The 17,347-nt window shown below is 31.8% G+C and overlaps 1 protein-coding gene across 2 annotated transcripts in view; it reads left to right on the top strand.

The window, feature by feature from the left end:
* Window positions 1-17,347, top strand: part of LOC128994767 (glutamate receptor 1-like) — a 364,312-nt gene that overhangs the window by 232,566 nt on the left and 114,399 nt on the right. The gene's annotated exons all lie outside the window — the stretch shown is intronic.

Raw genomic sequence — 17,347 nt, 5'->3', positions numbered from 1 at the left:
GTTGGCAGATCGTTTTGTTCAAACACAATGTGATAAACATTCGTTTAAAACATTGTTTCGTCGATTGGGTCGATTCACACACAATACTACAGTCACAGTTCAGTCTCAGATACATCTCCAATTCTTCAGTCAACCGTCCGTCAGTTGGTTTCAGTCAGTTTTCGGCCAGTTATTAACAATGATGTTACAGTCGATAATATATATATAAATATATATATATATATATATATGTATATATATTTGTACACAATATTGCATCAATTTTTCATCTTCCATTTTGATGATTGTAAATATAAACATAATTTCAATAACAAAACACTGTCTTTCATACATCACACGAACGCCAGGCGTCCGAACTATCCTAAAATATCTGTGGCGATGAAAATTGACATACGGATGCCGGCAGAACAAAGAAACATCCTTAAAAAATATTTTTTTTACTGTGACGTGACTGATTTGACTGAACTGTGACACTGGGACACACCGGAAATAATTCCGTGTGTGAATAGACCTTCAGAAGGCGTACTTGGGGAGCGAGCTGGCGTGGAACATCAGTCTCTGAGGTCCCAGGTTCGATCTCCGCCAAGTCACCAATGGATTTTATCCAAGTGATAATGCCGCAAACCCTAGGTCTAGCCTGAAGTAAGGTGAAAAACAATCCCAGGCTCGTGCATAGCAACCTTGAACAAAAAAATCCCAAGTGTATTCTCATTTTCAGAAGATGTTTATGTCAATATAAAACCTTAAATCTTAAAAAATCTTAACTCAATAAATAAGTAATTTTTCCACAATTTATTTATAAATGAAAAAGGAAAAGGTAGGAGGTAAAATATTGATGAAAAATATACATTTCTTCAGAAGATTGCTTCTATTGACTTACTCAACACTGTTATTTATACATAGCTAGTTATAAGCAAGTAGATAAATATAATAAATGTAGGTAAACGTTTTCATTTATTTGTTATAAAGCAAACATAAATTCAACTTTCAACAACATTTTTGGCTCTTGTTCAACCACATGTACCATTTAATCCTAGTTTAAAAGTAGTTCCTTCAACGGCTAAGCTCGGAATTGCATAAATTCAGGTCAAAGTTTTTATTCTCTCCGTAAACCACTTGAATAAATAAGCATAATATTAATTTAAATTCACTCCAATTTAATCTCTATTTTTAAGCATATGGAAGAGTTGCGTTCATAGAATTTTACATAAAACTTTACCCTTATTTCTTAGCGATTTTTTTTATTTAAAAGAGAAAAAATCAGAAATCATTAATTGGTATACTACTCAACATATTTAAAGATCCTAAAACTTTTGTTGTTGTATTTTAATCCGTAATTTTTCGCACCACCTCAGTGTTTTTACCTTATATTTTTACATTATCCCCAGAAAGGAGATGCTTTGTCTGTAAGCTTTGTCTCAAGAATACAGTTCAGGCTCATTTTCCGAAATGACGCCACATTTCCGTCTTTGTCTCGAGGTAACCCTGTAGTTTGCAGGGCATTGAGGTTTAAGGTAGAAACTTTCTATTTTTTACGATTTCCCATTTTTAGGGAAAATTAGGGTACCTGAGTTGATATTTTATATAAAACGTCGATTTTGTAAAGTTATATTATGAGTTAATGAATATTAATTGGAATTTGCTTTAATTAAATGTTTGCTAAAGTAAAATAATTTTTGAAAGATATTTCTTTGTTTACTCGACAGTATACAACAAGCCCAAATCCTGCACATTAAATAACACATACCAAACATACCATCGGCTGAAATTTAATTCAACATTATTAAATTATCATATTTTAGCTGTCAGATTAATATTAAAGAATTACGGATATTAATATAATTATAAAAGTATTATTCTGGATATAAATGACAACCGGATTTGGTAAGATTTAATCTGCATGTCTATGTGTGGGTAATCAACCTATAAACTTCATAAACTGAACGTGAACACAAACTAGATGAACTGATCAAGTTGAGAAAATCGTTTAGCTTACAACATTAATATAGTTAAAATGATTGTTAAATATATTATTTATATCAATACTCGCCTATTTAAATATAAGGTGATACATAGGATAACTCAGTAATAACTAAGAAAACACAAACATCATCTTGAATGTGCTATGGATTTTCTCAGTTAATTACATAAGCAAAATGTATAATAAAACGAAAAATGAATTGTGAAAATAGTTTGAGAGCAATTTATATTTTCTCGACTCCATTTTGAGATTCAACTCGATGCAAAACAGAAGCACCCAGTTCTCCGATGGAAGCTCTAATGGAATAAGTTATGAAAGAAGCGAGGTAAATGTTTGCACCTCAAGAACTTGAAGTTTTCCCTTCCTCTAAAACATCAACTTAACTTTTCCTAGCAGAATATTGTTAATTGTTTGCTTTTCAGAAAATAGTTTTAACGATCTATAAAGCTTAAAGTTTTTTTTTTTATTTACATAAAAGAGGTTTTTTTTATTTTTATTTTGTATGTTTTTATTTTATTTTAGACTTTTTATTTGTAATATTCCTTCAAGGTCGCTTTTGTTATCTTTATTTTTTTACATTACAATGACAGTTAAAATTAAACTTCAAAATAGTGGGACGTGGACAAAACAACAAATTTATTATGTAGTTTTTTTTTGTGTTTTAGGTTTGTTTATAACACGTGGTAAGCTGCAATTTGTTAAAACGTAACGTTGCTAACACAGAAAAGTAAATTAAGGGTTTCAATTTGGAACATTAAAATGACTCGAACGTTGAAACAAAAATTAACCACTTTTCTTATTTATAACCTACTAGTGTCACTGTTGCTCGAAATCGAGCAATTGCTAAGTATTACAGGCGTTATTTTAAAACGAATAACAGTCATATTTTTTTGTGACTTTAAAAGATTCGACTCAAAGATTATGGAATACTCAAGATGAACATAACAGATCGATATAATCAACATTTCTTGTAAATATCTTATCATTTTTCAAAAGCTGATTTTGTTTTTTAGTGTTTATAACACACATTATTTCTATTTCTTCCCCTTGGTGGTGTTCTATGACTTTCCTATGTTTCCATAGTTTGCAAATCGTCTCTTTCAATGATTACTAAGAAATGCAGCACAGTGCAATCAGTATATCTTCAGTTTTCTTTTTAGTATATCAATTTATCCAGGCTCTCTCGTTTTTTCCCATTGTAATAATTACGCAAACCCAAATTCAAATAGTAACTATTTCATTTCAACCGAGTAAGTAAATGCATAGATAAAACATACTCCCCCAAGTCTATGGTAAATGTTTGTGGCAAACTAACTGTTAAATTAGCAAACTTATTGACTGTTTACAATTAACATATGTTCTTCTTCTCACTTTTAATTTCTGACAACAGCTGGAGTTTCATAACAATATTTGTTTCCAAAGTTAATCTTATGGAGAAATACGAAACTTTAAAGGGCTCCAGGGCCTCACCCTCTAATTATTTCCCTAAAAAGAAAGTTTCCTGCACAACTTCACGTTACGCTCTTTCCAATGACACCAAGAACATGTAAATCGGTTCAGTAGTTTCGGAGGAGTAATTGTCACAAAAAACCTGCTTGCGTATTAAATAAGTACGAGGTGTAAGCCCGTCCTACGTACGGGAATTCAGTAGTCAGTCGTTACAATTTAATTACAAACGTGTTAGGAATACCACGCTACTCTTACTTTAAAACATTGAAAAGTGCGAATAAATATTTTTCCCCTGTTTGATTGTCAAAATACAAAAAATGTCACCCAAAAAGAAAATACCAATCGAACAAACACAAACTGGACGTACACAAGAGCAAACATTTCAAATATAACAATTTCAGCATTTATACAGTAATACGTATTTGTTCAGTATAGTAAGTACAGTAATACGTGTTATGAGATTCTGCGAAACAAGCCTACCTTACGATCATACATTTATCTAGGATGTGCAAACTAGTAAATTTCTAAATGGGTGGTCTAGAAAAAAACTATGCGGAAATACGAGTAAAACGAAATTACGATTTATTGACTTGGCCTGCACTATCCTAATAGTTGGCGAGTATATTACATTATAGGTACAGGCGAGAGTATATACAACATATGAACGGGTCCAACAATACAAAATTCTACAAAAACTACAATTCCAATTAAACGTGTTGTGCACATCGCTTATCACGCATAACATATTTGGATTAAACTATATGATTTTATTTTAGTTCATTTACAGCAACAAAGCAGATTCAGAACTCTATGAGGGTTGTATGATAAGATCAATAACATTGGACCGAATCCAACTCAGCTTCAGACCTCATTCCACCCACTCCCAGCCTCCCCATACTCTATGACTACCCCTTCTCTTACTCTATAGCTACCCCTCCTATATGTAACTACTCCTGCCCTGTAACAGTTCTTATTGTACAAATATGACCTAAAAAATGCTACTATTTATACAATCTCTTTCTCTACTCCGTAACTATACATCAATACTTGCCCATATCAGGGTTACATTACAAAAGCTTTTGAACGACTACTTAAATACTCTGTGTTTTTTTTCGTTTCCCTACGCTTACTCTATATCCAACCCTCTTTGTATTCCTTATCTACTTTCCCTATTCTGATTATTACTACATCTCACTGTTTTAGGTTATCTTTCTCAATTAAAAGTAGTTAACCCTTCCCCAACTTAACTTTTTTACCTCAGTACAGTACTTATTTTCTACTATAAAAATACCTGATTACTATACTATTTGACTAACCCTAAAACCAACTCTTCTTTCCGAACCTAAACATGTTAAACAAAATCTGTAATCTGTTGCTTCCTTTTTCCAAAGTATATAGGGTGAATATTTAATTAATATAACCATTTCTATTTCATGGCCACTGAGACAAAAGATTCCTTCAGGAGAATTGATTTAGAATCAACTCCGGGTTAAAATCCATACAAGGAAACAAGTGATGGTAACGTTCTCATTAACTATATAAACATTTACTACATTAACTATAGCAAACTACTACATTAAACAAGATACTACATCTCTGTACCTTTTAGTTCTTAAGAATCAATTCCTAACTTTCCTAAATCCTCCTTTCCTAGGCTCTTTTATACCCACTACAATGATGCATCTACCCCACGCATCTCAAACTAAGACTCTTAAGTTTTAAGCATATTGGATCATCGCCAGTTCCTTGGCATTAGCTACTAAATAGCAAAAGTCATGACTAAATTACTTGTTTTGGTCAAGGAGAATTTGTTAATTTCGTATTTAATGTACTGATCAACATTTTATCGTTTTCAATTGCAGTCTTTTATAGTAAAAAATATTACGTTACTTTTGCTGAAAAACTACACTTTAAACTGTCATTGAGTTTCACAGACACTTTAAACACTTTAAAACAAATTTTATGAATAATCGCTAGGATGACTGACATTTTAAAGTATAAATAAAACATATTTTACTTTTAAAACTAATAAAATTTTTTCTTTAAAGTTTTAGAACGAAACTAAATCTAACAGTCATAGAAGAAATTCAAAATGTAAACATAAACATTTTACAGTTGCTTTAGGTAATTGTTCATATTATAAGCGAGGTAACTGGAATATATTACAATGAGGGAAAGTAAATTATGGAAGCTGGACTTTTGCACAGTAGCACAGATAGGTGGCTTGAAAACAACATTACTAACATTGTAATAAACATAAATCACTTTTGTACGTTACTTGTTTAAATGCTACTATAGTAACCATGCAGTCCGTTGGTGTTAATGGAAATTCAAAACCTCAGCCAGTAGATTGCTCTATGATGGTTAACCACCACCACCAGTGCTTTTACCCATAAAGGAGAAGATCTGGTCCTCTATGATTCAATTCAATTTCGCAACGAAATCTTGCAATATTACATACAATTTTTTCTTCGGTGTTTTAAGTGTTTGATAAGAAAGTTAATTTATTTGTGTATGCGCCTCTTTTGGAGTATATAATAAATAAAAAATAAACTTTTCAAATATTAGATATTATGTATATATAGCTTACATGAATACAACAATAATTAATATTACAACATACAACAATACATAATCATATGATTTAAAATCAAATAGAAGACTAAACATCCCCTAAAATGGAACAGTTAAAACAAATGGGGACATTAACGTTGTAGTTATTAGTAAAACATTACATATTCATACATGATTTTCCTCAATTGACATAGCAAGCTAGACTTTTATTTTACATTTATTAGGGTAATACTACTTATGGTCTAGACTATGCAGAGCTTAGCGGTGCTTTAATCATTATTTGCAACAATGTCCAACCACATCATGCATTTTGACGCTGATTAGAATTCAACTCGATGCATCAGGTTCTGTGAATTACTGCACCTTTTTTCAAACGTATTGTAAAGCCAATAAGGGTACTGATCTATTTTATGCTGGACTACATTTGTAGTGCAGGCAAATAATGAGATTTGCTACACATATATTATTGGATTTGTTAAAAAAAATGTTATTACATATCTCAAAATGTTTAACAAAGGCATATAGTTGTAGGCAAGTCATCGCTGTTTTCACGCACAACGGAATATTCAGACAATACAATAAATATATTTTAAATTATAAATGTATTAAAGTCAGAACTCCAACCTTTACGATATCTCTAGGCTGTACTGGAGAAGTAAATACTAATGGAATAAGTTATGACAAGGTTGGGAGGGATTAATTCCCAGCAGGAACTACTCGCTTCACCAACTTCAACTTTACCGACCTTTGCACGTTTACGGCTTGAATAGGTACGTGTGATCGCTTATATTACATAAGACTAGCATTTATTTAATAAAAAAATTTTATCTTTATTTTTTCAAGCATACTACCTATGCCTTACGTGATACTCAAATAGCCCCACTTATTTCAAGTGATCTGGAGTGTCTGTTTTTATTACTTAATATTTGAAAATTAAATGTTAAGTAATGAAAAATGTGTTTAAAGCATGTAACTAAAAATAACTGATTAATTTTGCTTTATCTCCATTGACTTATTTATTGCTTGACTATAAATAACCAGATATTTCTAAATTGATTTGTATTTTAAACGAAACAACAATAATTGTGTTTTACTGTCTTATCATAAGTCCATGTACAAGTAAGAGTACCGTACTGTATACATACATTTCAATACCCTAACGTAAATTGCCATCAATTTTTAATAAGAGCTCGGCGGCCTCTTTTAACCTTGTATTTACCCATCCACATTTACTAACTGCCCCTGAATGGAACGTATTCAGCAAAGCAAGGGGTTGGTTGGTACAGTACAAAGGTGAAGTAGGTGATAACTGTTTTGTGGCAGCGACCAGGATCCAAACCCACGACATCGCTGTCTTGGGTCCGAAGTTTGTGACGCTACCGATTGAGCCACCAACTCACAAAGGTAGAGGTATAATTATGTTACCTATTACACTTTTAAACCTATTCCACGTATTGTTAATTCAAATAATAATTAATTCAAAGCAAGTTCACAACAAAGCAGTTTACAATCCGGCTCAGCTCTAGGTGAAGCTTTAATCTTTGTTTCAAACAATCCCTACAAGATGATACCCAAGACTGATTGTGTTAGGCTTATCCACGCTTCTTGTTCAGCGTCGTCTTGGCACTTTCCTGTTAAAGAGAACATTCATTATTATCGATGATTTTTTCGATATATCGATATTTTTGTTTACCGATCCATTACATATTGACAACTGATCTTGTTTAGGCTAAAATAGTCTATTATATGGATTAAGAAATGAAACAGTTCTAAGCTAACCTAACATAACCAACCAAACTTGCTGTACCATTTAAAAATTACTTTTGAAAACAGAAAAGGCAAGTTCAACATGGAATGTTAAACAGCAAGTTTGGTTAGATACGTTAGGTTATTTTTTAGAACAGTTTAATTTCGTTATTGTTTGTCGATACTGAACAATATTTATCGTAGTTGTCAGCTGATACGTTTCAATTTGTTAATATCGATATATCGAGAAGAAATCATCGATAATAATGAATGTTCCCTTTAACAGGAAAGTACCGTCGTCTTTGAAACATATTTGTTTTTGTTTGTTTACAAGAATAATGGTTAGAAATATTTAAGGCCTTCTAGTTTTATAATTACTCTTTATGCACTCTAAAAAGTTTGAACATTTTGAAGTTAAGTTAACAGATGTTTTTCATGCTTGACAAGCAACTGCTATGGTATATTTAATATTTGAAGTAAACTTTGAATTTATTAATTTAAATGATATTACAATATTTTAGTTTTGTTCTGAAATCCACAGCTAAAGAACTTCAGCAACGTTTTAAGGTTTTTCAATTGATCTACACTAAAGTTCTAAGTCTAGGCTAAAGTTTACACTACCAACGTCCATTTCTTTTGATCAAAACTGTAAAAGTATATGCACATAAAAATTAACAAAAAGGGTCAATTTAATGTTTAAAATTATAACATGCAAAATTATATTTACAAATATTAGCCTACACGTTTCGTAAAAATTTGATTCAGAACAAAAATTAGTTATTTGATCACGTAATGATACCGACATTACTGTATTCTAGATTGTAAGTGTGCAATTGAATTGATTACACTACGTCTAAAATTATAGATTAAAGACATCCACATTTCTCGTATCAAAAAATAATAATAATATAAATGTATTACTTTAGGTAAAATAATTTTGGTAATATTGCATTTACAACTTTTCCTCATCGTTCGCCATGCTCTTAACTTTATCAATGCTTCAACTGAAACCACCATCAAAGCGACCTCAAACTTTGGTCCCACAAGGGGTGGAATCACCCCTTCAGTGTTCCCAGTATAGCCACATTGTCTCTGAGTACGTTACAAGCTGCATAACCATTGCCCTCTTGCCCTTAATCGTGGTAACATTACAAAAATGTTCAAAGATACTGAGTATTGTAGGTTAATGAGCTTTAGTGATGGTGAAACACCTAATTAATTGGAATTATAAGTGTTTATTATCCCCTTATGTGAAATAAACCCCCCCCTTCTGATAACGTCCTGAATTTACGGAGATTTTGTTTAACTGCGTTTGCATTTTTTTAAATACATTCCTTGATCGTTGTGTGAGGTGAAAAAGACACATTTCAACCGACCATTATTCAGATTAGATAGGGCCTACACTAAATCAACTTAACCTAACCCTGACTCAACCCTTGTATCGATGGAAACCCGCATTTCAATAAATTATTACATTGGGCTTAATGGATTTATCCGCCATAGAATTGCTTGTTTCATCGTCCATGGAACCTATACTTTAACTCATAACAAATGTCTTTGATCTTGTTTTTAAGAGGGTGGTGGCCTCTTTTGACCTTGGATTTTCTCGTTCACATAGGTTACGGATCTATGCGTTATAAGGTATCCAGCAATGCAAGGGGTGAGCTAGTACAATTTAAAATGCAAGGATAATAAGTAGTAGCAGGTACCAGAATCCCAATCCACGACATCTTTGCCGTGGACCCTAATTCCGTGGGGAAACGACGGAGCCACCTACTCACCAATATGAATATAACTAAACAAAGATTTTAAAAATAAATTAAGCTGCTTAGGATTCAATATTTTGATAACACCGATATGTATTTTATTACCGATATGTATATTATTACCGATATGTATATTATTATATCGGGAAATTATCGTGCTCACATATTTACCCTATATTTATCACTTATTTTTCAGACTAACACTTTGTCAGGGCAGCAAAGAGGTTTTATTGTTCACATACAATTCTGAAGGCTAATGTTTCAATTCCAAGCCACAGAACCGAGAATAAAATTGTTACTCGCTGCTCTGTGTACCAAGTGGATAGATTGTGTACCTGGCTACAATGAGTCATAAATCTATTGATCAATTAATGATATAATCTCAAAATATTAAGACGTTAGATAGTAATAGAACCAGGATTTCAAGCAGTTCCCTGAAAAAAAACATAAAAAATCTCTACGGGGAGAAAACCCGTAGTACTATAAGCACGGAGAACTATGAACTATGTATATATAGGTACTTTAATCATGACACAATAGAAAAGTAAATAAAAAATTAATAGTTTAAAGTAAACATTCAAGGTTGATAATAATTTAGTGAATATACAATGCAACCTACTGTATTATTCTTTTAGTCTTATTTTTTTCAAAATAATTCCATTGGTTGAATCATTTGTGCTATATTATTCCTAGCCAAACCATTAAGAGCTCACACAAGAGAACTTTCAATAGAGAGAAATGATACGAGTAATAAGATCGTCTGTAGGTCCATTTGGGGTTTAGGCCACAAAAGGCTCCCCATCATCCCTTTCAACCTTCATCCCCTACCTTTCCCGTGGTTCTTAGTGTGCCACCCTGTAGCATTCATATAACTTCATTGAAAATTGAATCTTCAGATCTATATTGTACGGGGAAATCCAGTATTATTACTGTTAAATATGGAAATATAAATTCAAAATGTATTACCAAGATAATTTTTTTAATTTACATTAAATTAACTCTAATATCTAAAATGTCTCTTGTGATTAATTGTATAGCAAAATGGTTTTAATAAATTTATTTTGATACCTTCCAATTAATTGTTTTAGATTAAATAGAACGTTCCTAGGAGAAATCAGCGATCGTGATTTAAATCAATAGATATATTAAAACGTTCTAAAGCAACAAACCGAAACAATTAGTCGATAACTAAAAAAAGGCTGAGTAGTATACGCACTATATTTGGATGATTAGCTATTCAATATTAGAAAAAATTCAAAATATTTAATATTGATTCATATGCGTGAGATTGATTCTAAACACATAAGGGGTTAAGGATCAAAACCACAAATCTGGAGCTATACTTACTGTATTGACACCTGTACATTAATTTTTATTTCACTTTAGTTATTTATTTATTTACTTTTTCTTTCAATTAATTGTTCATTTGACTTACTTACAAAATACACGAATTTGTTTCACCTCTTGAGTTTGAGTTTTCATCTTCACTTGATATTCCACGTTTGAAATTAATCCAATGCTTTTTAAAGAGTTGTATATATAAAACTGTAATTTACAACAATTTTAATGATATACAAATCAAATCTCAAATCTCTAATTTAAGGTATAATTCGGTTACATATAATCGTATTTATTACAATGTCAAATAGTGATTGCCATATTTTTAATTTCAATAATTCCATCCCATGTATTTTTTATTACATTCTTTTCATCCCTTTGATAATATTAATATTTAAAACGTTTACTTTTAAAGTTTATAAAACAAAAAGTCGTTTGTTTTGTCATTACTTTTGTAGAATACAACAATGTTCTAAAATACATTTGTATGCTTAATCAGTAGAGCGCGGACCTTCGGTGCCCGAGGTCCCGGGTTCAAATCCCACCAACGGATTAATCTATGTGATAATGCCGCAACCCTCCAATATAAGATTAGCCTAAAGTAATGTCTAAAACCGTTCCGGGCTATAACTAGCATCCTAAGATGTAAAGGTGGGACATAAAAAACAAAATAAAAAACAAAAAAGTCATACCTTCAATATTTAAGTAATTTTTTATTGTTTTGTTTTTCAAGCAAAAAGGTTTGTGCAAAGCTGAAAACGGAAAACAATTTCAGTCGATGGGAAAAACTGTTATTAAAAGTAACGGATGATACAGGTAAAAGGTTCATCAAATATTCGCTTCTACCTTTAGTCAACCAAACCCACCCCTTCCCTACCCTCTTTATACCCTCCCCTGGACTTCCTGCGTGTAAACTCTTCCCTGTAGTGGCTTTGCCCAAACATTACCCTCAGGCTCCCAACATAATGAGTTTAAGAGTCTGAAAGTAGTTAAACCATTCTGAACTTTACGACGTGCATATTTTTTACTGGGAAAACCTATTTCAGACATAATAAAACTATAAAACGTTTTCAATAATTCCTCACACTTGGATCATGTTGGTAATTAATTACTTCCTAGTTTAAAGTCCTAAATAAAAGTCTTACAAAATCTATCCGTCCAGTGAAATTGGATGCTTCTTTAATTTTAACTCGTTTTAATTCTGTAATAGGTCACAAATCCAGAATGATAACTTACTACTTTTTCTCATTTATTAATTTGTAATTTCTTTCAAAACATTGTTTATTGTTTACGTTCCTAAATCATCAAGATTGCAGCAGTATTATTTGTCTAAAAGATACAAATTACTTTAGATAATTCCAAAAAACCCTCATTACATAGGAATACATTAAGCTTGTTGTGGATGTGCTTAGTGCCTGTTAAGCTTAACAGGTCATGAGGGTGATAAAGAGTTGAGTTTTATTTGAGGGTACATTGTAAACATTTTAAAAATACAATACATGCACAAAACCATCACTATCCCAAATTTAAGTGTTTTATTTAAGTGTAGCTATAAAGCGACTCATCAGTTATAGTCTCGGAGCAATATTAAGCAGTAATGGCTTGTAATGTTTGGTTGAAATTAGTTACAAATAATTTAACTGTGGTGTGGTTTCAATCTAGCAAAATGATCAAGTATATAAAGCAAACGTTAAATTGCACTCTATATACACAGAAACATGGCTTCAATTCTTCCTCGGTTGTACTGCAAGAACATAAAACTTTCAAAGGGTATTGTTGAAGTCCTGTTATTTTTATAAGGACATATCGCTCTTAAGCATTATTAAAATATATCGAATGAAAAAAGGATATGATCTACTTACGTTTTAGTCAAACGACCTGATGATCGCGTAACTGTTTAATTAAAGCCAGTGTCAATGGGAATTATATTTTTTAAACAGGACTGGGACGGCTGGCGTCGTCCTGTAATCCAGCTACTAGGAGGTCACGAATTGTGGATATTTATGGGCATGCACTGTGGATGCGATTCTCCCTGGTGTGGATTAATGTCCGCACTAGTGAGTACTACGACTATCCGTAGTACTATCCTGATAATTAGACCAATTCGTCAATACCAGGTCAAAAATGTGGTTCGGATTCCACTTCCCTTAATTTCCTTGTAGATCCCTTCGTTGCCATTAGCCCTTAGCTGTATGGGCTATCTATTAACAGCTGTGTCTAGGATGTGTCGGCCTACAAGATCATGGCACTCATCCCACACTCATCATTCACTTATTTTTGGGTTAAAATACGCACATAGTGGCATCAACATCTTAAATAATTTGGTATAATTGATATAATTTACGCTTCAAAAGTAAAATATTTTGTTCTAATTGACTACAATACTGTAAATGGCATATACTCAATTTGCCCCTCTAACATCTTTAACCACAGTTCCATAGTTTATCATAGTATTATCTTATACATAATAATAAATTAGAGAATTGATTAGATTGAGTAGGATTGATATAGGCCTACTTGTTTCTATGATGTATATTAAAACTGTACTATTGTAATTTTCTCTCCATTTCTTCCATATTGAAACTACCCATCGCAGGATATCTCCTCTTCCTGAAGCTTAGATATGACATCTTGAATAATCCATCACTCCCTTCGTATAAACAGGATTAGCCTTGAATCCGGGTCACAAATTATGATCCTGGTTCAAATAAATTATACAAGCCAGTTATTTCTTTTCAATTTTTAAGGTTAAAATATAAAATGTTCTCATTATAAAAAACGGTACATCTGGCTTCGATTTTACATGTTGTAAAGGGCTAAAAGATTTGGTACCCGAACAATAGCTATTTGTGCAATTAGTGAGCAAAGTGAGCAATTGACTCACTCGAGAGAAATACTTACTCACGAGCCGTAGGCGAGTAGGAAAAAATTATATTTAGATTAAAATAACAAGTAAGCCTAAAAAATAAGATATACATTTTCAACCTCATTTCATCATTTTTTTACAGCCAATTTCCTTTAAGGTTTTAAAATCAAAGTCATGATACATTGTTGGCGGATTCCAACAGAGTTTCGATAAAATAGTTTACTTTACTTGATATTTGAAACTGAAAGAGAATCATTAATCACCAAAGCGACTTTAAGAAGTGCAAATCTAAAAAAAGTTTATAAGATGGTTCAAATAAACAAATGTACAAAAAAAATAAACGTCTTTACTGTACCATAAATGTTTTATCAACACAGCAAAGATCGAAGGCTTAGAGAGAATAGCTAACAAACCTCAATACCCCCTATCACCTTTCCTCTGTACTGCCTTTATTTGATGATAAAAGAGATGAAATCAGCTCCACCTCTAATGTTGGGTTTCTCTCATCCCTTGTGTCGTAATGATCTCTCCAGTTCCAGGCACTTTTGAGGTATTGGCATCCGTAATCATAAATACTTATTTTGTCTTCATTTTCAAATTCGTTATACGATACGGGCTCAGTCTGGTTTTTTATCATGTCAGATATGTAAATATAGGATTTAGATACTACAAGTAGACTGATATTTTGGATATAAAAACATCCGTTTAATATGTGCTTCCCGTCCAGTTAAATTTTAGTGAGTAGGTATAGGCCTAAACCATTTAATATACCTTTCCCAAGTGTGAATTTTACTCGACGTTTTATTTAGCTATAGATCCGTGAACACTATATTTGCTGTGTTTCTAGATAAAAGGGAGTTTTGTAGGAATCTGATCGTAAAATTGCCAGTAAAAGTTTAAAAATTAACACACTGAGTATAGAATGTAATAAGTTTATATTAAGACAAAACATGTTTCGGAAACCTCAGCTTTTATAAACCACGCTCTTTCGTATAAAAAATATCACAAAAATAAAAATATTAAATTGTGGTATTAAATTGTAAAACCTACTTCAATGACATACGGTTATAAAAGACTCAAGGAGACCATGCGTAAGAACAAAGGAATTCGATACCCAAATATCACACCTCATTAGGGAAGAATCATTACTTTGGGGTTTATTCTTCTAATTCAACGTGGATTTTGGAGTAATTATAGAGGTTTCCTTTCCAAGTGGTATTTTTTTCACATTGAGACTATTATGTAATTTTGTTGCAAAATCGATCTTCACTTACCATATTTTAAATGTATTCACCGTCTTATGACTAAACAGTATAAGTGTAAATATATAATTACAAGTGTTATTTGACGTATTTTTGTACTTTCAGCAAACGTATTTTAACACGAACTGGTTTAATGTTGTAATCAATATTTATGTGTTTGTCAAACCCCTCAAACCGAGTTTTCCCTCCAAACATGTTACGAGACATAAAATATTTACAGCCCAATAACTGTTCTCCAGTAAAGTATAACAGATAAGATCGGTAAATACAAGAGAGTATGTTGTCGCACGTTTCTAGAATCAGTTTTTCTTCTATTACATTGAAATAGGTTTATATAGCATAAAAGATGCATTTCTTTTTAATTTGTCTAAATAATTAATTATTAATTTTACTGATTAGCTTTCTGTATTTTCCAAATCATATAATTTGATTAAAGGGAGTAAGGGTTTAAAGTGGGAAAATATAATAAATACATACATCTAGTATTTTTTGTTTGTACATTTTGACTAAACAAAAGAAAGTTTACAATGCAATCATAGCAAAAGCAATAGCAAGGTATTTTTACACAAAACCATACCATGTTTCGCATATATTCGAGAGTAAATGAAATGAAAGTCATATATGGATAACCATTTTTTTTCTCGTCCTCGTATATTACATTCTAAGGTTAAACCTACCAAATGCCAACTAGAAAGAAGTCATGATATTTGAATAGGCTTGGCTATTTTAAAGGAGATTTCAGTAGACATAGGTCCATGAACACAATTAATTGTTGCAAAAGCATTAGCATCATAAATGCAAAGCCATGAATATTGAAGCATATTTGGGCCCGACACCGTTCGGTTCAACTATGCAGTAACGCATCACTAATCCATATTCTCACCCATAATTATAAATAATCATAGCGATAAATAAATAATCATTTACGATACTATATTAATCAAGGGGAACCGGTAAACTAATTGAGATGAAACACTGAAATACAACTTTTTTAAAGAGATTGATGTCCTCTTTCAGTCTTGATAATTTCCACAAGGTCTCAAAACTCTATCTCTCAATCAAACCATAAAGTAAGATCTTAGCATACAAAAAACAAATGTGTCAACTAATTCTCAACAAACAAGTCGCGAACCTACGATTTCGCTGATATTGATTCATGTCTCACAATGTATTGAGCCGGGTAGCGAGCTGGTCTAGAGGGAGGTCCCGGGTTCAAATCCCGCCATATCATCAATGGATTTTATCCAAGTGATATGACGCAACCCCTAGGTCTAGCCTGGAGAAATGTGAAACACAATCCCAGACTCGTGCTTAGCGTATAAGAAAAAAAAACATCAAAAAAACTATGCATTGAGCCACTGACTTAGTTTAATATAAACACTTATAAAGATTCATATTTTTTAACTTATTTACTCAACATAAATAAATGTTTGCGATCTTTTAATCTGTTGTTATTAATTATCATTGTTTACTCTTAGTTGGTCACTATAATCATAAACACTTCATTAGCAGATATGTATCCTCCTTTCAGTATCCATCTTGGTAACTAAACAAATGTTGTCTACATAAGGTGATAAACATAAAATAATAATATAAATTAGGTTTATACATTATATTAAAATTATTGCCGTGTATAAGTTGTTAACACATACATTTAAATATTGAAATAAACCATTAATTCCTTGGTAAAGTTGAAATGTGGAAACAATAACGATTAACCAACAGTAAATTCTCTCTTCCATCGCATTCAAACGGATCAAGAGCATTCAACTGTGATGGCAAGTAATTATTTCCTTTTAGAATCTGCCATTGCTATTTACATGTTAAACCCTGAACAAGCATTGATGTGTTTTGTCTGCCAAATAGGTCTGGTGTTGAATTGTTTAACATGCACTTGTATCCAGTGATGTATTGGCACTGGGAAAAATTAAAAATTGTTTCACCGGTTGGTTTAATTAACAAATATATACCAAATAAGTTAATAACAAATAATTTAACCCCATATAGGCTGAGAAGTAAGGTTTTGTGTATTGTTTGAAAAGTTTTTTAGTACTTTTTCACATGATTTAGTATAGGAATTACGTTTTTAACTTTTAAGCATGTTGATGAATACTAAAATTCCTTCTGAACCGAACGTTTAAAAAACAACTTAGACTTGTAAAATATAAAACCAAAACATAAATCTAAATGTATTCCATATAAAAAGGCGTCAAACTCGTTGAGATAACACGTGCATCAGAACAAAATGATTCAAATATTTTCAAATACAGGTATTTTAATTTTTGTTTTACCTTACAGACAAAAAGGGCCATATAGTGCTTATCGTAAGGTCCAGTCCAACTTATGATATTTAAAAGACAAACCT

Source organism: Macrosteles quadrilineatus, unplaced genomic scaffold, assembly GCF_028750875.1.
Source record: "Macrosteles quadrilineatus isolate MER2022 unplaced genomic scaffold, UCM_ALF_1.0 Scaffold_5__1_contigs__length_97177068, whole genome shotgun sequence".
NCBI lineage: Eukaryota > Metazoa > Arthropoda > Insecta > Hemiptera > Cicadellidae > Macrosteles > Macrosteles quadrilineatus.
This window is presented reverse-complemented; position numbering and strand designations above follow the sequence as displayed.